This window comes from Gekko japonicus, unplaced genomic scaffold (genome assembly GCF_001447785.1).
Source record: "Gekko japonicus isolate JY-2015 unplaced genomic scaffold, Gekko_japonicus_V1.1 scaffold13, whole genome shotgun sequence".
Lineage (NCBI taxonomy): Eukaryota > Metazoa > Chordata > Lepidosauria > Squamata > Gekkonidae > Gekko > Gekko japonicus.
The window spans coordinates 3,235,639-3,255,646 of NW_015172553.1; positions in this window are offsets into that span (position 1 = coordinate 3,235,639).

Consider the following 20,008-nt stretch of genomic DNA (forward strand, 5'->3'; position numbering starts at 1 on the left):
GTAGGGAAGGTGAGAAGCCTACCAGGCACCCTTATTCTGTTGTAGCAGATCTTCTTGCGCGGGGACAGTCCGGCGGCGACCCTCCTCCGGCGCAGGTCTTCGTAGTTCCACTTTTTCTGGCTGTCGCAATTCCGTCTCCAGGCCTGGACCACTTTGTGCTTCCGTGCATGCTTGCAGCGGCCTCCGTCCAAGTCAGGCTCCGGCCTGCCGCGTCGCTCCGCCTCCGCGCCTTGTTGGTCCAGCCACCTTTGTTCGCCTCCTCGCCAGCCGCCATTTTTCTCCACCGCCGCTCATCGCTCTCCGCTCTCCACCGTTGCTGCTACGCCAGGGGCGGGTGCCCCCCTGCTCTAATAGCAGGTAACCATTTTATCTACTTCCCCCCTCCCCTTTTTTTTAAACGGGCTTTCGAACCGCTGGGTGGACGGGAGCTGGGACGTAGGGCCAGGAGCTCACCCTGACCGCGGAGGGGATTCTAACAGCTGAAGCTGTTCGCCCAGTTGTTTAAAGCAGGCTTCCTTTACTGCCTGCGCCACCGCCCAAAAATGGCCTTTTGAAGCGAAGAAGAATAAGATGATCAGAGACTTCTCTCATAACAACTAACAAAATAACATAAATAGCGAATCGTTATAAGCAAGAACTCTACAAGTATATTGTGATACTAAAACTAATTGTACTAACATTTTTACTAACAGTGAAAAGATCTCCTCCTCTTGGGGTTTTAAGTTTAGTGTGGTTTGCTTTCCTTTATCTTTAGTTGTAGTCCCTTCCCTAATATTTCTTTGTAGTTTTTGTAGTATTTGCAAAATAAAAAAAATATCCCTCTGGGGATTTAAAAAAAGAAAAAAGAAAATATATGTCTTAACATTATTGATATGCCAATTAGCCATAAAGATACTGCCGTCTTATATATCCATTGTAATAAATTATCTTTTTGTTTTATAATCAGTTTGAATTCAGTCATTTCTTTTAATCTTCTTTAATCTTGAAATTGATTGGTGATATGGTAACCAGTTGCTGAACAAACAATGAAAGGAAATATGAATGTTCTTGGAAGCCTTCAAGGTACCACTGTGCATTCTGACTCTCAGGGACACAGGAGGTATTTTGCAAGGGAGATGGAAAAGCCTTTGTCCTTGACTTCAAAGTATACGGCCCACAATACCCAGGCTTGTAGATAGGTTGTTTTGTATTGAGAGATTTAAAAAGACACTTTTATTGCCACAGCAACTACAGGTCCCCAAATGCTGTAATGTTCATGGTTGCAACATTCAGTGAGATCTAGTTCCCAGAAATACTATCCAAAATAGGTATAGCAAATAGGCAAATGTCAATAGGAGATACAATACAGATTGTGTCAGGAAGAAATAGATGTGGCACTTACAAAATGGATGCGTCTGGTCTTTGGGATAAAGTGTTTTCCCCCTCTCTGCCTTCAACTACTAAGCTGCTGGATCTCTTCAGGCTCACCTGAGTCATCAGAAACTTAAAACTTCCATGGCCCCCTCTCCTAGCGCCAAGTAACCTAAGCTGTAACAGATTCCAGATTAGAAAACAGGAGTCGAGAGGAACTGTTGTGCCACACAGCTGTTGGAAAATCCAAGTGAAGAACAAATTGCTCCTTCATCATGCAGACTTGATTCTGGTTCTTGTTTATGTGCTGGTCACCAAAGACACAGCCTAACCTTGGGGAGGTCAGAATTGATGTTGTCATACCTGTGTGACTCACCTGTTGACTGCTTATTTATTGTCATTTGGCACTGTTGACACTCCTTGCCACGTTGGCTGCAACACACAATTCTGTCCTCTGAACCACTGGAAGGATGAAACAGCTGGCTTCTGCCTAGCTAGTCCATACAGCTCTCTGTGCTGAGCCAGTGCGTGGATGCTGTGGTCAAGCAGCTGAGGGTGGCCAAACTGAAGCTGAATCCAGATAAGATGGCACTGATGCTTGTTGATGGATTGGAAGGGATTAAGCTGCTCACCTCCTAGCTAGTTTAATCTAGCTAGTTCATACAGCATCCCTTCAGCACCAGTTCAAGGTGGCATAGAGAAAAAAAAATTGAAGCAACAAATCACATTAGGTCATCTTTTTAAAAAATATACATTCCACAACAGCCAGAGAAAAACAGACAAACAACTTGCTGAATGACTAACAGTGCCCGCCTAAGCAGAGTTTTACCTGTCTAAATCCACTGACTTCAGTGGACTCTGAAGGGTGTAACTCCGTTTAGGATGACACTACAAAATGCCCTCAAAGGGCCTCTTGAATGATTTGGCCTTTTGCACTGCTTCCTAAAGAGTCAAAAGCAAGGCATCTTCTCAGACAATCCCAGAAGGCTGGTCTATGACACAGGGGTAGACACTGCAAAAGCCTGTGACTGAGCAGTGGGCGTTTTTGCAAATTTTCCAATGGACACAGATAGAAGACCCTGCTGGGATGAGTGAGCTTCCCACACAGGTTTATATGAGGAAAGAAGGTCCTTCAGGCATGCAGAGATATAGTCAGCAGGTTGCTGCAGTCTGAATCAACTGTGGCTGCTCTGCCGTCTTCAAGGGCAGCTTCCTATAAAGCGCATTATAATAGTCTTGAGGTTTCTTACCATGATTCAGTGTGGCTAGGCTGGCTGAGTACAGAAGGGAAGATAACTTACATTACAATCTATGTGAAGATGGGGCGGGAGGGGGGAGGATTCTTGGCAAGCAAAACAACTTGTTTGTCCAGTAACAGTGTCCAGCAGAACTCCTAAGCTTTTAACAGAGTCAGCCAAAGACAGACTCACCTTACCAAGGTGGGCAGCATAATCCCTTCCAATACACCAACAAGCAACAGTGCTGTCTTATCTGGATTCAGCTTCAGTTTGTCCTCCTCAGCTGTTTGACCACAATATCCAGGCACTGGCTAAGCACAGATTGCTTCTCAAGGCTTATATGAAGATATGTAAAGCTGGGTGTCATTAGCAAATCCCTGGATGATCTCACTCAGTGGCTTTACAAAAATATTAAATAACATGGGTGTGACAATACGTTGCAGGGTACATCCCAAACAATAGGTTCCAAGTCTCCAGTGGTACCATTATTTTGCAACTGACAACCCAGAGCCCTCTGGTCTCATAATAATCCACCATCTCAGGTGAAGACCTCCAAGGTACAAATAAAGACGCTCAAATAACTGGGTAAAACATCTATGGGGTTGAGCCTGGAAAAAGGAGGGAAATAAACCTACAAATCCCACTAATCAATAAACTAAAAAAACCCTAAAAAGTTGAAGAACAGATAAAATATTACGAAAATATAAATAATCTTAGTAGAGCAATCCTGCTTTAATAAATACACAGGATATATATATGTTTTAAACTTGTTTTAAACTTATCATACAGACTAAGTAAGAAAATACATAGATAAAAATGTATTTCAATGAAGTAGTCTTCTTCAGTGATCTCTAAAAGATTATACTGATATGTAAAAGTACATACACATATATAGAGGTAAAGGTTCCCTTGCTCGAAAGCCAATCGAATCCGACTCTAGGGTTGCGGTGCTCATCTCCGTTTCAAAGCCGAAGAGCCAGCGCTGTCCGAAGACGTTTCCGTGGTCATGTGGCCGGCATGACTAAACACCAAGGCGCACGGAACGCTGTTACCTTCCCACCGAAGTGGTACCTATTTATCTACTTGCAATTTCTTGCTTTCGAACTGCTAGGTTGGCAGGAGCTGGAGCTAGAGACAGGAGCTCACCCTGTCTTGCGGCACCCGGGTCTTGAACCGCTGAACTACTGACCTTCCACAGCCTGCAGTTCAGCGTCTTAACCACTTGAGCCACCGCAGCTCCTATACACATATATAGTGGGACTGGGGCTGCCCTACAGGGCTCTTGACTGTGTATATCACTGGACTATATAGTATTTATTTTTTAGTATTTTACACATATATAGTAAAATACTAAAAAATAAATACTATATAGTCCAGTGATATACACAGTCAAGAGCCCTGTAGGGCAGCCCCAGTCCCACTATATATGTGTATAGGAGCTGCGGTGGCTCAAGACTGTGGCTTTGGGCAAATTGGGCAATTGTCCTGGCTCTTTGACTTCTAAGAGGCACCAATGAGATCCAATGAGAAACTTGGTTGGTCATCTTTTCAGCCATTATTGCAGATGTTTGTCTCAGGGATGACTCCATTATCTTCTGATTATTTTCCCACTGACCTTGCCCTGTTCTTCCCGGCAGCTACTTCTTCTAAGGGATTTGAGAGAGTAGATTTTGATTAGTAAGTCAACAAGGTCTGAGTGACCATTTCTCTTTGGGTTGCCTGAATCTTTTATCTACCTGCTAGGGCCTGGCTCACCTTGGAAGGACTGTTGCTTACAAGCACTGGAAATTGCCCAAATTATGCAACCAGACCCTTTTAGTTCTGTGCCCTGGGTGTATGCAGACTCCTCTTGGCTGAGGAGAGTTGAAATATCCCCTATCTTTCATGCCAGGTAGGTTGCCCTATGGAAGAAGAATGACCCCATAGGACTGATGCAATGTAGAACAATTTCTTCTGATCTTTAAGAGTTAAGGATGTTACAGACATTATACCGGAAGTGTGGTATGGGCTGAGCGAATGAGTCAAAGCGAATGGCTGGGCTACCACTCTCATAGGGAAAAAAACAGGGGTAACAAAAGATTGAGCTGGCCTGGCTTTCCCTGATGAACAGTGAGGCCACTGTGAAGGGCCAGAGCTTGCTCACGGGCCATCTTTTACTTAATGTGCAAGTACAGGAACACTCACAGTGAGTTGCTATAGAGAGCCAGCCAGTCGCAGTACTGGTGCCTTTTATCAGCATGCCCAGGAGTTCAGAGAAATTCTCCCTCTGTCACTTCCCTACAGAATATGCCAATGTGACAAAAGATCAGCAAATACTCTTGTTTGTCCCTCAAATGAAAATACGTTCAAGCAGATGTATAGAACCTTTTGGTCTAGGGTTCATAGCCCCAGCCAGTGGGACCACTTGCCCGATCCCATACCTCAGTGGAGTGTGGTCTGTTTGAACGGGTCTGCCTACGATGTCACCAACAGGCACCATCAGGTACGAACACAGAAATAAGGAGTCCTTTGGTGAATTGGCTTGAAAGGAGGGGGAGAGGAGATCCTGGCCTAGGAGCAGAGGCAGGATGTTAAAGGGAAGGGTCATGTGCTCCCAGGGAGAGGGAGAAGAGAATAGTAAAGGATGAACTTCTGGAGTCCAGTTTCCATTCCACACCAAGACAGTAGCCCAATCAGGAGAAAACCCAGACAACATCTGTACGGCTTAGAAGGTTCTGCCCAGAAAATTCCAGGGGACAGGAAACCTGAGAGCAGGAAGATTGCTCTACTAACTTCTGAAGCCCTGTTGTTCCACAACCAGTAACTCTGGGAGGTTCTTATATCCAGGAGTGGTAGTACTACCTAAATAAAGATAATTCAGCTCTGATTGCCTCACAACAGATCTAGTAGTGATGGAGAGGTACCTGACACACAGCCTGCTAATGATTTACAAGTTGGCAAGATGGTTTAACAGGGCCATGTGGCCACCTTGTAGCTGGGCAATGGGCTGTTCCTAATAACCTCTGAACACACACACACACACATTTATTGGTTTCCTTCTCCCACAGAGAGAGAAATACTCATTTGTTGCTCCATCAATATCAACTGGAGAATGCATCTTGCAGGAAGAGGGGAGGGGGTTACACAAACCAAACTTAATTCACAGGATTTACAGAGACATAAAAAGCAGAATGGGGGTGGGGGTGGGTTGGCAGGGAGAAATGAGTAGGTTTCATGGGCATTTGGCAATAGGGTCAGATGCAAAGCGCAGGGGACTTGAGGATCTCTGCTCCTTCATTAAAGAGCACCTTGGAGTATCACACTTTGCGATTAAGTACAATATCTGCAGACCCTTCTCCTGTTCCAGTGGACCTCCAACCTCCACAGTTCGCATATCTCCACGATCTCACCTCAATCTGTTTTACTAAGTCCACACCTTCAGGCAGCAGCGACAGTGGGAGCTGGCTAGGCTGACGACCATGTGACTGTGTTGCATGATGAACCCACAAAAAGAACAACATCTCCTTGTGAGGCCCACGCTTGGATACTTTTCAACACAAACATCACATTAATAATAATAACAAACACTGAATGGAGGACATGGTGTGGCAGCAGAGGCGTGAAGCTGGCAAAAACAGCCATTTGTGATCTGCCTACAGAAGAGGAGTAGGTCTCTCCCCCCCCCTTTCTTTCCATGGCTGGGATCAGCCCTGAAACAGATATCATTGTAAAACGGATTCGTCTCAGTGTTCCCTCCACCCACCTTTGAGTAAACAAGTTCAAACCACGTGGAATCTGACAGCAAGGTTTCCATACTTGAGCATGCGCCTTGGGTCCCAGCCCCCTTCCTTTGAGAAGTTCAGTTGTGTCCTGTGGTCTGGCCCTAATCAAAGCCCTGTCTAGTCACAGAACAAAACCCTGTAAGCCCTGAATGCAATAGTTCCTGCCTGGATTTGCAGTTCCTGTCTGGTAAATGTTTCCAGTGTCCTTTCCTGAGACCACATTTGGCTTCTCTCTGGAGGCAGCATCAAGCCAAACACCTACAGCTTTTTGACAAAGAACCTTTCATGAGTTGCTGGTGAAACAGCTTTTCCAAGGGTAGCTTACTGCTCCAGCCTCTTGGGACTCAGACAGCTACTGCAAGCTCTGATTATTGACCTCCTGGGAGCTGTACCAAAACAGTGAAGGGCAGTGAAGTTGGTCCCTCACAGGCTAACTGCTGTCATAATGAATCTTTGGACCAGTTGGGGTTCCACAAGCTTGTGGATTACTAAGCCCACGTTATGCTGTTTCAGGGACTCTGCAATCTCCACTTTGGACCCCAGAAGCGACTGTGAAAGTTACCTCTCAATAGAAGCCACATGCTGCTTACTATCCCCCTACTAACAATTCTATTGCTTTCATTCTTACAAATGATGCATGGTTCCTTCCAGGTGGGTGGGCTCTGCAAAAAGAGGGCAAGCAGTACTGCCACGCCATATGTCTTGTTATGGCCTGGATCTTATTGCTTTTAAGCATGCATATAAATACTCTGAAACAGAAGATCTGATGAGGCCCCAAACCAGATGCTGAACTGAAGAAAATTAGGAAACAAAAATGAGAAGGGAAAAGAGATCTATCACTGCTTTACAAGGGGTCAAAAGACAGTTGTCTAAGAGAAGCTGGTGGTAGGTTTGCTGAAATGCTGATGTTCACAGGGTCATTGGACTGTTTCCACAGCCCAGTTTCACATGGCTGAGATTGCAAAGTCCACTTTGAAAGCACCAGGATAACAATAGTGGCTTAATTTTCATAATTCTGCCCACCAAGACCCTACCTTAGGGCTGCCAAATCCCACCGGGGGGCGGATTTCCCCCCGCTTTGGAGGCCTGATTTCCGCCGTGGCGGAATCGGGCCCCGGGGGGAACTCCGCCCCCCGAAGCTGTGTCACCAGAGATGACGCAGGACATACAGCACATTGGGGGTGTGGCCCAGATCCCCAACGTGCCCTACGTCCTGCGTCACTTCCGGTGATGTTCTGGCGGTGCGCGCGCGCCGCAGCCAGCTCCTGGACCGAGCAAACGCTCCCCCGCCGGTAAGTAAATAAGATTTGGCAACCCTACCCCACCTTGTAAGCAAAGGAAGCGGTTGTGTGAATCCACCCAAAGGAATAGGAGTATACTGATTAAAATCATTCTTTGATAGATTAAAGGGGGGGGGGACAGACGTAAGAAAGCCAGACATTTCATTTCAGTTTAGGCACTGCTTTATCCAATCTGCTCTCTCTGTTTACAAAAACAACAATGAGCAAGGACTCTTTCAGTGGCATGATTACTTCTCCTATGCATTTAATGAGGGCAGGAAATTACACCAGAAGAGATGGAAGAATAAAATCTATTTTGATCATCTCAGAAGGCCCTAAGTGTCACTCATGGCCTTTCCCACATTTCCTGGCATGCCAAAGCCTCAATGACTTGCTACCCAACCCCTGTAAGGAAGAAAACAGGATCTTGCTCCCACTGTCTGGTCTGGTGGTAAATTGACCTTGGTGCTCTTCAGCTTGAGCCAAACCAAACTCTCCAGTCTGAAAGACACAAAAGTATGTAAGAAAAAATCTACCACCACTGCTCCTGTTAGGCCCAGTTTAGGCATTATTTTGAAACTCAAACTAACAGTCAATGCCTTTATATAAATCTCTATTTTGGCCATGGTTTAAATAATGGTGTGTGTGGACACAACCATATTTTTGTCCAGGAATCTTTGATGTCTAAATGCACAGACATGATACTCAATAAAGGTGCTCATGTGGCCTGTACCAAGAACTGGCTGATGAGATGAGTGAGGTTAGCCTTTCTCAGCTGTGTTCAGTCAGGTTCCTGTTTAAGCCTACCTGAGCTGGCAGAGAGGGTTTTATATCAGTGAAATCTGCTCATAAGGATGTTCAAAGCAGTTTCTGTCTATGCCAGAAGCCAGACGGAAACAGGTCTAGGTTAGCCACAAAAGTCTGGAATTGATTGGCTACTGCTTGCTCAGAAAGGGAACAATCTGCTTCCTGATGAACAGCGGCTATGATCTTTAGGGCCCAAAGACAGCTTTTTAAGGAGAGTTTTCATGACTGCTTTCAAGGCAGCTGCCACTACTCACTCTTGCAGTGAAGTATTTATTACTCCCTGGAACCAGCAGGGCAATCACCTTGGGCCAAATGTAATAAACAATGAAAGGCAAGGGTCAAACACAAAAGTAGTAGGACAAACCCCACCAAGCAGCTTGTCCACATACTTGTGCTGTAGTAATCGAAACTCATCCAAGCAAGCAGAATTAGGCTGAGGTTTGATTACCATGCTGAAATTTTGCAGAGTCCAAGTCATAGTGGATACAAGCAATCTTCTCTGCTAAATGCCTGCCACAATGCCATAAAAGAATCACAGCGAACTATAGAATGTTCCAAGTTCATTTCATCGGTGGTGAGGCTGGGAAGCCCACTGACCATCCAACACAGGATCCAACACAGCAACCACCACTACATAGCGTGTTCTTTTGAATTTCCTCCACCCCTGCTATTAACAGTCTGCCAGCTCACTTCATTCCCTCAGGCTTCTTAGTATACCATAAACCTGACCAAGCTCTACAGGAAGGAAGAAGGTACCCAGACATGATCATGTCAACTGTTGAAGTCATCACCATACTCCACAGAATTGACAGGGCACTGAGAGGAGCAACAGACATGCCATCCAGAAATTTTCCCATCAGCAAATCCATATGTTTCCAGTGGTAGACTACCTTAATGGATTCCCCTCTCCTGCAAAGTTTGAGTGCTCGTCAGTATAAATCTGATCAGAAAATATTCAGTTAAGAAGAGCACTGAAAGATGCTCTCCACTAACAAAACATTCAGCTCTGTCACCATATAGAAGACAAGAGTACAACCCACCAAATGTGGCAGATAAAGTTGTTCAGGGGAAACCTCACTGTTGTCATGAAATCCTGACCTGCATCTTGTAATTTGGACTAAAACCTTGGACCTTACTACCAGTGCTGAGAGGGAGTTCATTAGGTATCAGGATTGGTAGTACACTTACAGAATCATCATTCAATCCAGGCCCATAGCTACAGTGGGGCATCACAGGGACACCTCCCCCTGACTTACTGCCCAGGCCTCCTGACTTCCCATCCACCCAGTTTATTTTTTGTGCCACAGCTGCACCGCACCACCGCCCTGCCTTCCGGCAGTGTACCTCTGGCTGGCTGTGGGCGAGGCATGCCACAGGGCATGTCTGCTCCCTACTCTAGCCCTGCCCATGAGCTTCCCTGGGGGCCTCTGGCCGGCAACAAATTGCTGGACTCCATGGTCTGATCCAGCAGAGGCGATTCTGAATGTTCCCATTTATCCATTAGCTCAGTGTGATCTTGGGCATGCAGCATGCATGACTGCTTCTCTCTGTGTGTGCGCCCATGTTGATTTCAGTCGTCTACTCAGTGCTGAGTGAGGTAGCTGTGGTGAAAGGAAAATCATCTCTGCAATTGCTTTGTGTGTTGTATTATCCCTACCCCCCGGGTTTTTTTTAGTGTTGTATTATTCCCCCCCCCCAACTTTTAAATTTCCCTCCAGCCTTTAAATAATAATAATAATAATAAGAAGAAGAGCACATTGCCTACTGGCACCCTCACCTCTCTCGTCGTTGCCTACCGGTGCCCTCACCTCTCTTGTTGCTTAAAAATATTTTTTTTGTGTGCCATCACCGTGCCCTGCCTGCCAGCACCCTCGGCCCCCCCCAGCTTTAAAAAACTTTTACTCTCTCATCGCTCTTGATACAGCCCGGAGATATGTGCAGGGGTGCTCCCTGACTTATTTAAATGGCTACGGTCCGGATTTAATCTGTCCCATGTACCCAATGTCACATCACCCGGTGAGGGTGATCCAGGCCCAAAAGATCACACACACTTGCCCTCTCTGACCATCATGTCTGGGCTGATGATGGCCAGAGAATACAAGAGGGCAAAGCTGGAAGAGATCGACTCCTCCTACTTTAGAACAACCTGGTCTCAGTGATACACATCAGATCAGCTTTCTCATCTGGGAGTTATCCTGAATGGTTAATTGTCAACTTGTGAACTGATCTGTATTCAGCAATAGTTCTTTCAGGGTCATTGGGTCTCTGGAATGGCTATTAGTCCTTCTGGATGAGAGAATAATCACAATGGCAGGACGGAAAATAATTGCCTGATGCTTCCCCTTCTCTTAACTTCTACTACTTTATCATCCCATAATGACGATGGCTCATCATCGTCACTACCAGGTGAGCTTTAGATGATCTAGAACTGTTCTGTGATAAGGGATCAGATCACTTGGTCCACTCTCAGAGATTGATGGATCTACACTGATACGGTTAGTTAAATTAGTTAACATGGCCATGAATTCAGTGGACACTATGACTGAAATCTGGAACATGGAGATGTGTGGCTGAGATGACCACTTATTGATGTCCTCTCCCACCAACTAGAGCCACACTGGTTCCCTGGTATACCATGGAATTTGAGGCAGTGAAGCAGACAGAATTATGCCTAAGAGCAAAAGTGGAGAAAATCTTGGGGGGGGGGGGGGGGAGAAGCTGATTAAGCACAGCTAAGATCCCATTTGAAGGCTTACTCTGCAGCTGATGAGGGGGAAAGTTACTTCTCTGACTCTGCAGTTTAGCAAACATATCACAGTGGACAACCAAAGGCTCAAGATGGTCACATCAGTGCCCTGTCTTCAAAAGCCCCTTCATTCTCCAGAAAAGTACCTCAGGAGGATTACAATGAAAATATGCAATGAAGTCACAGATCTTCTGCATGCATGCAGGGAAGGGTGGGCTAAAACTCTAATAAATAAATAAATAAATAAATAAAATACCTTCCCACTGAGCCATGCCCCCTTCTTGGTTAGAAGCAGTACAGGCTGGGCATTTGGACCTCGCTTGGAACCAGAGGGTGCCAATTTCTTTTCCAAATGAACTCTCTGTGCTGAGAGAGCGGAAGGTAGAAGCAACGAGTGTGTATTATAAAGGGGAAGGGCTCCTCTTTGAGGGCTGCTGCTTCTGAAGGTTAGTTAGAACTAAATATGCCCCCTGGGGTTGAACTGTTAGCCCATAAACTACAAGCAGCTACCAGTTGGAAAGACTTCTTTCCATTGGAGCCTTGAATTAGGGAGCTGGGAAAAAGCTGCTTTTCTATAACCTTTGGGTGTGTGTGTGGGGAGATTAATATCTTTAATGCCTCCTGAGTAGAAGACCTTCCCCACTCATACAAGTGAGAGCTCTCTCTCTCTCTCTCCTTGTGCTGTTTGAAGCGTTTCTCTCTCTCTGAATGGAGGTGAGTCACAAAGTGAGTTTTCAATGCGGCATCCAGCCTTTTGTCTGCAGTTGAAAAATGTCTCTTTTCACAAGGAGCACTGAAGGATTAAAATGCCTTTTGAATCCCTCCGTAAAACACATTGTACAAAGAGGGGGAAGGGGGTGGAGTGCGTACGAGCTCCTGCTCACCTTGAAGCTAATTTTTAAATGGCAAGTAGTCGGATTGCAGGCAACAGGTTTTCCCAGACCTCCTGGGAGGTCTTTGATGGCAACCCCCCCCCATACAATCTCCTACCTGGGCCTGTATCAGAGGTGGGGAGGGACTTTGTGCACACATAATCCTCCTATTGTGTGCTTCCTTAAAAGCTTGTTGAAGCCTACCTGCAGGATGAAGTGCCTCAGCCAGAGATCTACATAATAGCCCTGGGCGCAGTATCTCCTCTTGTGATCACAAAACCCTCATAGCACTGTGCGTAAGGAGCTCCCTGGAGCCCGTTTCCATTTTTTGCCTACCTCATTCCCTATGGGAACTGGATGTCTGCGGAGAAGCAAACCTTAGGGGAGGGTGATGCCCCGCTGCCCCCTGGAAGAAAGAGACAATGAAGCTTACGTATTTAGATATTTATACCCTGCTTTCCTTTCAAATGTGGAAACAAAGCAGATTACAACATTGTTCTTGCTTCCCTTATTTTATCCTCACAACCACTACCCAGTGAGGTAAGGTTAGGCTGAGAGATTGATTGGTCAAGGTCACCCTGTGAGCTTCCATTATGGAAAGAAGATTTGAACCAGAGTCTCCATGCTTGCTGGGTGGAAGTTAGCTCTTCTTTTCACATTTACAGAGTGAAGTTCAAAGTAATGAAATCCATTGGCATCCATGGCAGAATCACGAACATGCCTGAATGCAAGCATTTGTGATTTTACAAAATTTGGTATTTTGGTTCTTGAGCCTGGTATATCTTTTTCTTGATGCTGAAGCTTCAGGAGAGATATCCCCACCCCCAAACAAAAATCTGGCAATTATCTGCATGTGGCAAATGCATGATTTATACCCAAACACACCTGATTGGAAACAATCCTCACGTGCCAACAGCATGATGTGCTTATGTTGTTACTACGGAGGCTTGCCCACAACAGGCAGAACTAAAGAATCCATGTGCAAATCAGGGTGAGTCTGCCACCAGTAGTCAAATCCTTTTAAGACATAGACTTTTGTAAACATAACAGTGTGAGAACTATAATAGTGCAAGAAAGTTAAAGCACCCCATCTCTCTGGGACAGAGTAAGGCGCTTGTGCTTGCCTGCCATCCTTCTTTGCATTTTGGATTGAAATGACAAGGAAAGCCACTGGTTAGACAAGAGTTCTGAGAACAAACCAAAACTGTTGACCGTCTAGACAGTCCAGGAACAAAAGATATTTTATTAGAATAGCAAAGAGCCTAATGGCATCTCAAAGCAAGCGAGTTAACTGACCAGCCAAAGATGGCTGCACCAGCGGCAATGTCAAAAGAACAATTATAGAGAAAAACAAGGAAAAAAGAGCTTACATAGCAGCCCTGCCAGCCAATTGCACACAGACCTTAACAACCACATGGCTACTCACCAAGCATATTCCTCCTGACTTATACCTCATATTGCCCATGTGTGCAAGACTCCTATTAACAAGCAGGAACATCAAGAATACCTTGATGACATAATTCTAGTTCATCCCCATCACACATCCCTCTCACACAAAGCACAACTTCACTGCCTGAAAACTACCACAATGCTGTCATCTGCATAGCAAATGCTCACCAAGTCAGGAGAGAAGACATTTGTGCCTGGCAGCCTAAGCAAAGACAGGAAGGCTTTTGTCAAGAAAGACAGCAGAGACGCACAGGGATAACTCAGTTCTAATCATACCATGTAGCTAGCCACCTCCAAACCCCACTGGGAAGAGCTGGGCAGCAAGTGCCCATGCTCCTCCCCTGAAGAACAGTTCAAGCCCCACTGTGAGTACCATGCCTCTCGAGGGGTGCAAGGTTTTTGCAAAGACAGCCACAGAAACAAGAAGGAATGTCATGACAGTAAACAAAGTGTCTAGTAGCTCAGCAGAGAGAGATTTGAGACCCACCCTGCAAAGACAATCGCCCATAAAGCTTTCCATTGGAGGGAGGGAAGGTCTGGCTAGCAATAGTAAATTGAGATGGAAACAGGGAAACAGACAGGATAGAACCCATACACTTGAATAGCTTGGAGGAAAAATTCCAGAAGGGTAGCTCTTTCGCAGCATAAAAAACCAGGAGGCTTTTGAAACCTCAACGGTTAACAACATTTTATTCAACCATAAACCTCTGTGGACTACAGCAATATACAGCTATAGCATCTAAAGGAGTGGGCTTATGCTGGAATAAAATTCAGTTCATCCTTAAGGTGCCATAAGGAACTGCTATGAAACAGGTAAAAGCTTTTATTCCAAATGCAAGAGGGGAGGAAGTTCTGAAAAGAACTACAGAAGTTGCCAGCAGGATGATTCTACCTTTGAAAGATTCATGACTGACTGCAGAGTGATAGGGGGAATGTTCCCACCTCTACTGCAGTGGAATGGCTACATCTGATGTGCATGTTTCCATCAAAATGTTTCAAAGGCACAGAGAAGACAGTAAACAACAGCACAGAAGAACAGCTGGATATGCATTGGTAATTGTTACTGGTGATCTTGCCAAGGACTTATATGTGGCCTGCATTACAGCAAGAACAGGGAATCTTGCTACTGTACTTACAGGAAGGCTGCCTGGAAACAGCCAAGACACATCAATGAGTAAAGTCCAGCAGGTGCAATAGACAGCAGCCAGAATATGACAAACATGTGTGGGGAACAATGTTCCCTCTAAGCTGAGTTAGTGTGAGCTAGCTCACAGTTTTTTAACATATTTGTCTCAGCTCAGGAAGGATGGCTCCGAAGCAAACTAATTTATACAGTAGCCAAATTGCTCTCTCACAACTTTAATACATGGAAGTAGTAGCAGCAGCAGGGTACTCTTCCAGTTCCTACACCATTACCCTCAGGGTTGCACATAATTACAAGAGATACAGCAGTCATTAGGATAACACACACTCAGTCCCTCAAAGAGAACTGGAATAGAACTGTGGGTTTAGTTTGTTGGGGGTGCTGCTAGGAGTTGGCTCTGATTCAGACAAGCCATAGCAGAGTCCTCAATCAGATATAGACGTCACAGAGAGTTCCATAGACTTCTATGGAAAAGTACAAAATATCACAACCTGGGTACATTTGCCCAGCAGTGGATGTGGTTGGTCTGATGTGCCAAGACTTCACCAACAATATGTGCTCCCATTGCCATCACCACCAGAGATTGGTGTAACCTTACCTGCACGTGATATTAAATACACCATAGTTCCTGCCTCCTCTTTCTAAGTAGTGTGCATGACAGATAGTAGATGCTGTGGTTATATTGTAATGGTTATACTGCAAAGGGGAGGGGGAAAGAAACACAGGACCATTTTCTCTTATACTGTCCAGCTCACCAGTTAAGATCTGCCTCACAATCCCTGCTCTCTGTTGCCCCTGCCCTTCATAGTTAAGATGGGTTGTGTTGGAGACTCTCATGACTTGACCCCTCATAATTGTGAGGCCCTCCCTTGCAATTACGTGGTTTTATCCATCAGTGGAAAGCACAGACAGGGCCTTTTCAGTAGTGGCACCTTGTTTGCAGAATGTCCTTCACTTTGAGGTTTGCTTGGCATCTATGTTGCTTTCTTTTATGTGCTGGGCCAAAACATTTCTGTACACCCAAGCTTTTTTAGTAAGAGGGTTATTTTTAATACTTTCAGTCTGGAGACTGTTATTTTAAGCTGTCTATGGTCAGTTTTTACGATCTATTATACTGACCTTTTTTCTAATGTTGGGTTTTAATTAATATCTTTTAATGTTTTATTTTTATTTGTAAACTGCATTGGATAGGTTTCAACATTTTCAAAATAAATACACAGAACAGTTGAAGCAGTCAGACCTTTGTAGGCAGGGGTTTTCGACGCCCTAGGAGAAACTAGCGCCCCCCCCCCCAGGTGACGCTGCCTTGTGTCTCCCCCCCTTCTGCTGCTACGTGCCTCTCCAGTGCTCAAGCTGGGTGCTAAGCTGGGCGCACTGGGTGGGGGGGGGGAGAGGGGGCTACAAGGCTCTTCAGAGGGTGGCCCTTCTGCTTTTTCTTCCCCCCCGCCCACTTCCCCCCATCTCTCCTCCCCCCTGGGGCACCGGGACCACCCCCAACTGCGTGCACCCCACCCCCTTGCTCCCCGCGGGGGCGGCACCAAGGAGACTCACCGAGGGCAGCGTGGAGGAATCGTCCGGTCTGAGCAGGCCCGTCTCGGAGGAGGAAGCGGCGGCAGGTCTGCTCCAGCTCCCTCTATGCACCACAGACGCCTATCTGAGCCGCTGGGCCCTTCAGGCGGTGCCATCTGCCTCCTCCCCGGCCTGCAGGCTACCTGCGCCTCAGGACAGGCCCCGAGCGCAGCGGGGGGGCCGCTTCCTCCCTCCTCACTTCCTTCCTCGCCCGTTTCTGGGCACACTGGGTGCCAGACTCGGGGTGAAAGAGGCAGCGGAGGTGGAAGTCCCCCGGTCAGGGACTAGATGCATGCAGGGCTTTTGGTGGGGGGCGGGAGGGGGCAGTTTGGTGCCCCTAAGGGCCAGCCCACTCTAGGCAAACACCTAGTTCACCTAGTGAGCAGGCCGGCCCTGTTTGTAGGTTACATGATTCCACTCCCTTGCTTTATCCTTGCATCTCCAGCTAGAAGAGTAGAGCATTTATTTATTTACCCATTTATAGTCCACCTTTCTTACTGAGACTCAAGGCGTATTGTAACTAAAAACAACGCAGGCCTCGGTCACACGGCAAAGTTGCCGCGGGAGAGGCACGGGAGTCCCGCAGATTTTCCGGGCGCGATCTCACCCCAACATCTGGGAAGCGCAGTGCTCCCGTGGCGAACCCGTGGCTCCCCGCCGAAAGTGCGGAGTTAAAAACTAGTACCTACGAGGTACTAGTTTCCTGAAACCGCGGGCCAAGGGCGGGCGTCTGATCGCGTTCCCGGTGGACTTATGTGGCATCCGCCGCCCGCTGCTGTTTGTCTCCGTAGGTTGCGCAACAGTGCCCAACAGCGCATGCGCACAAAGAGCGATTTCTAGTGCGATCGCGTGGCGCGGCTTCTGTGCTGCGCTGCAGGATACCTGTCTGATCGGCATTTCCCCCGAACCACGGGACCTCGACCAGGATGTGTGCTTGGGCAGCCGTGCATTAGTTTCCTCCGGGGCAATTAGCCACGCCTCCCCCCCGCAATATCCGGCCCGTGTGACCGGGGCCACAGTAAGAACAGTATAATCCATACAGCCTACAAAATTAGAGACCACTGTACTGAAAACAAAGTATAATACAGACAGTAAAGCAGTGAAACAAAGTTTGAGCCCAGTAAGACCAACAAAGTTTTATTCAGTGTATGAACTTCTGTGTGCATGCATACTACCTCAAATACAATGAAATGGAATTTACCTGTCCATATGTATAAGCTGCGGTGGCTCAAGTGGTTAAGACGCTGAACTGCAGGCTGTGGAAGGTCAGTAGTTCAGCAGTTCAAGACCCGGGTACCGCAAGACGGGGTGAGCTCCTGTCTCTAGTTCCAGCTCCTGCCAACCTAGCAGTTCGAAAGCAAGAAATTGCAAGTAGATAAATAGGTACCACTTCGGTGGGAAGGTAACAGCGTTCCGTGCGCCTTGGTGTTTAGTCATGCCGGCCACATGACCACGGAAACGTCTTCGGACAGCGCTGGCTCTTCGGCTTTGAAACGGAGATGAGCACCGCAACCCTAGAGTCGGATTCGACTGGCTTTCGAGCAAGGGAACCTTTACCTTTACCTATGTATAAGGTAGAGCAAATTAGCGTACAACATAATGATAGACAACAATGGTAAGCAAGATTTCTAAAAATGTGAACAGTTCAAGGTTTTGTTTTTTAAAAAACCATGGAGAATTAGGATCAGCCTACAGTTTAAAAAATGAAATTAAAACAAAGCAAAGTAATAGTAGCTATTAAAAACAAATGTCTGTTTTAAGGGCAGTTTCACTAGAAGGCAGCAGACCAATTTTGAGGTATATGCATACATGTATAACAAAACCTTCTTGAGAGTAAGCTCCATTTAATAAAACAGGACTTACTTTTGAGCAGACCTATTTAGGATTGCTCCCAAATTCATCCTCCCTCTCTCTTGGAGATCCCTGTACTATAAGCAAGGGGCCAGGAGGAGAAATTTTGCTTGGCTTGGGTGGGGAATGGAAACATTTCACTCCTGGCTTTGCTGACAACTAACACCAGAATGAAGGGAAATGAATGCTCCCCAGGCCCTCTTGGCTTGAAGAAACAGTTGACAATATTTGACCATACTCTTAACAGCAGACTGTCAATAGGAATATTTGATGGGTGAATTGTCCACATCCAAACAGAATAAATAGTATGCCTTCTTCCCAAGTAACCAATTAAGTCACTGCTGCCTTAGTTACACCAATATCTGTTTTCTGGGGGGGAGGGGAGAAATACATATTCTTCTTTTTCCATAGAGGGGCTAATATTAGTGTGTGTGGAATTTTTGATAGCAGAGATACTGGTTTTGGAGCAAAGTTGACCTAATCACCTGAAGTTTGGTGTAGTGGCCTGGAATAACAAAGCAGTAAAGGGATGGCAGTCCTGAGACAGAATGGACTACAACTCAGTACCCATTTAACTCAATGTAACAACAATCCCAAGCAGGTCTACTTAAAACCTTTCTGAGGGCTTACTCCCAGCAAAGTGTTTTTAGGATGACCTTGAAGCATCCTACAGGATTTACATATCTGAAAGATGTGTCCCCCCCCCCCCCCCCCCCCCCGCCTGCGCACCTATTTTAAAAGTAAACCAGTCTGATGAATATTTCTGGAGACCCTGAAAGCTTGTACGTTGTTTTGTATCATTTTTAACTGTATTATTCGGCTTTGTACTTCACTATGGACCAATCTCTTCAGACAGCAGGTGCAAAAAAGCAAAGTTTTTTGGCGTTCCTTCGGATTAAAATATCTCCCTACGAACAGAAAACTAGCATAGCCGGGAGAGCGGTCCTCTCTGCTTACTTTGCTAGTTTCCTGTTTGCAAGGCGCACTGGAGTCCAGTCTACCACCTCAGGTCTCTTGTCACCTTACTTCCCCGAGTGGGTGAACCAGACCGGAGTTATCACCAGCCAAGGGTTCCCCGGTCGAGGCTGCATGGCAAGCATCACCTCGGCCACAGACGCTATAACCCTCGTTGTCCTCTTCCACAGCCAGAAGCCAAGCCATACCCACAGTGCTGCGCAGTTTTCCATTCCACCTCGATCCGGAATTACCACACCCACTCCAGTCCAGTCCTGTCCGGTTCCCCAGAAAAAGGAGGGGGGAACAGCCCTACGCCCACTTCAGCTTCTCCTTTGCAACACGTCAGGGGGCGCGGCCGCCGACGTAACGTCACTCGTAGAGCACGTGGTGTGTGCCGGTTATAAATAGGCCCTTCACTCGCGCGCCCTCTGAGGTATAAGCGTTGTGTCTGGAACGGGAGAGGAGGGAGTAGGACTTTTCTTTCTTTCAAAAATCATCCCTGTCACCCTCACTTCACAACGCGGGCCCAGTCGGTGAGTGTGGCGGGGGGGGCTTGGCCCTTTCTCCCCCCCCCCCCCCCCCCCAAGTAGGGTCTGCCCTTGTCTTTCCTGCGCTGAAGCGGCGGCTGTGTCTGGCGGGAAGGCGCGCGAGGGCGACCGTTGAGAACCGCGCGCGCTTGGGGAAGGGGCGGGCCCCCTTCTTCGTTTCAGAGTCTCTGTGCGTTTTTTCCTTCCTTTTCCCGGGCGGGCGAACCCTTTTGGGGGGGGGGGCTCCTCCCTCCTTCCCTCCCTCCCTCGTGGCGGCCTGAGAGATTCTCATTCTCCTTGCCGGCCCGGCCGCTGCAGCGTCTAGAGGGCGTGAGAAAAGGCCATTCTCTCTGCTCTGCTCGCTCTGTCCCTGCGTTCCTTCCTCGCGGTGGTCTCCTGCCTGACCCTCTTGTGTCCCTCGTGGCTGGGGGGGGGGGGGGCGGGGGGGCTGTCCCAG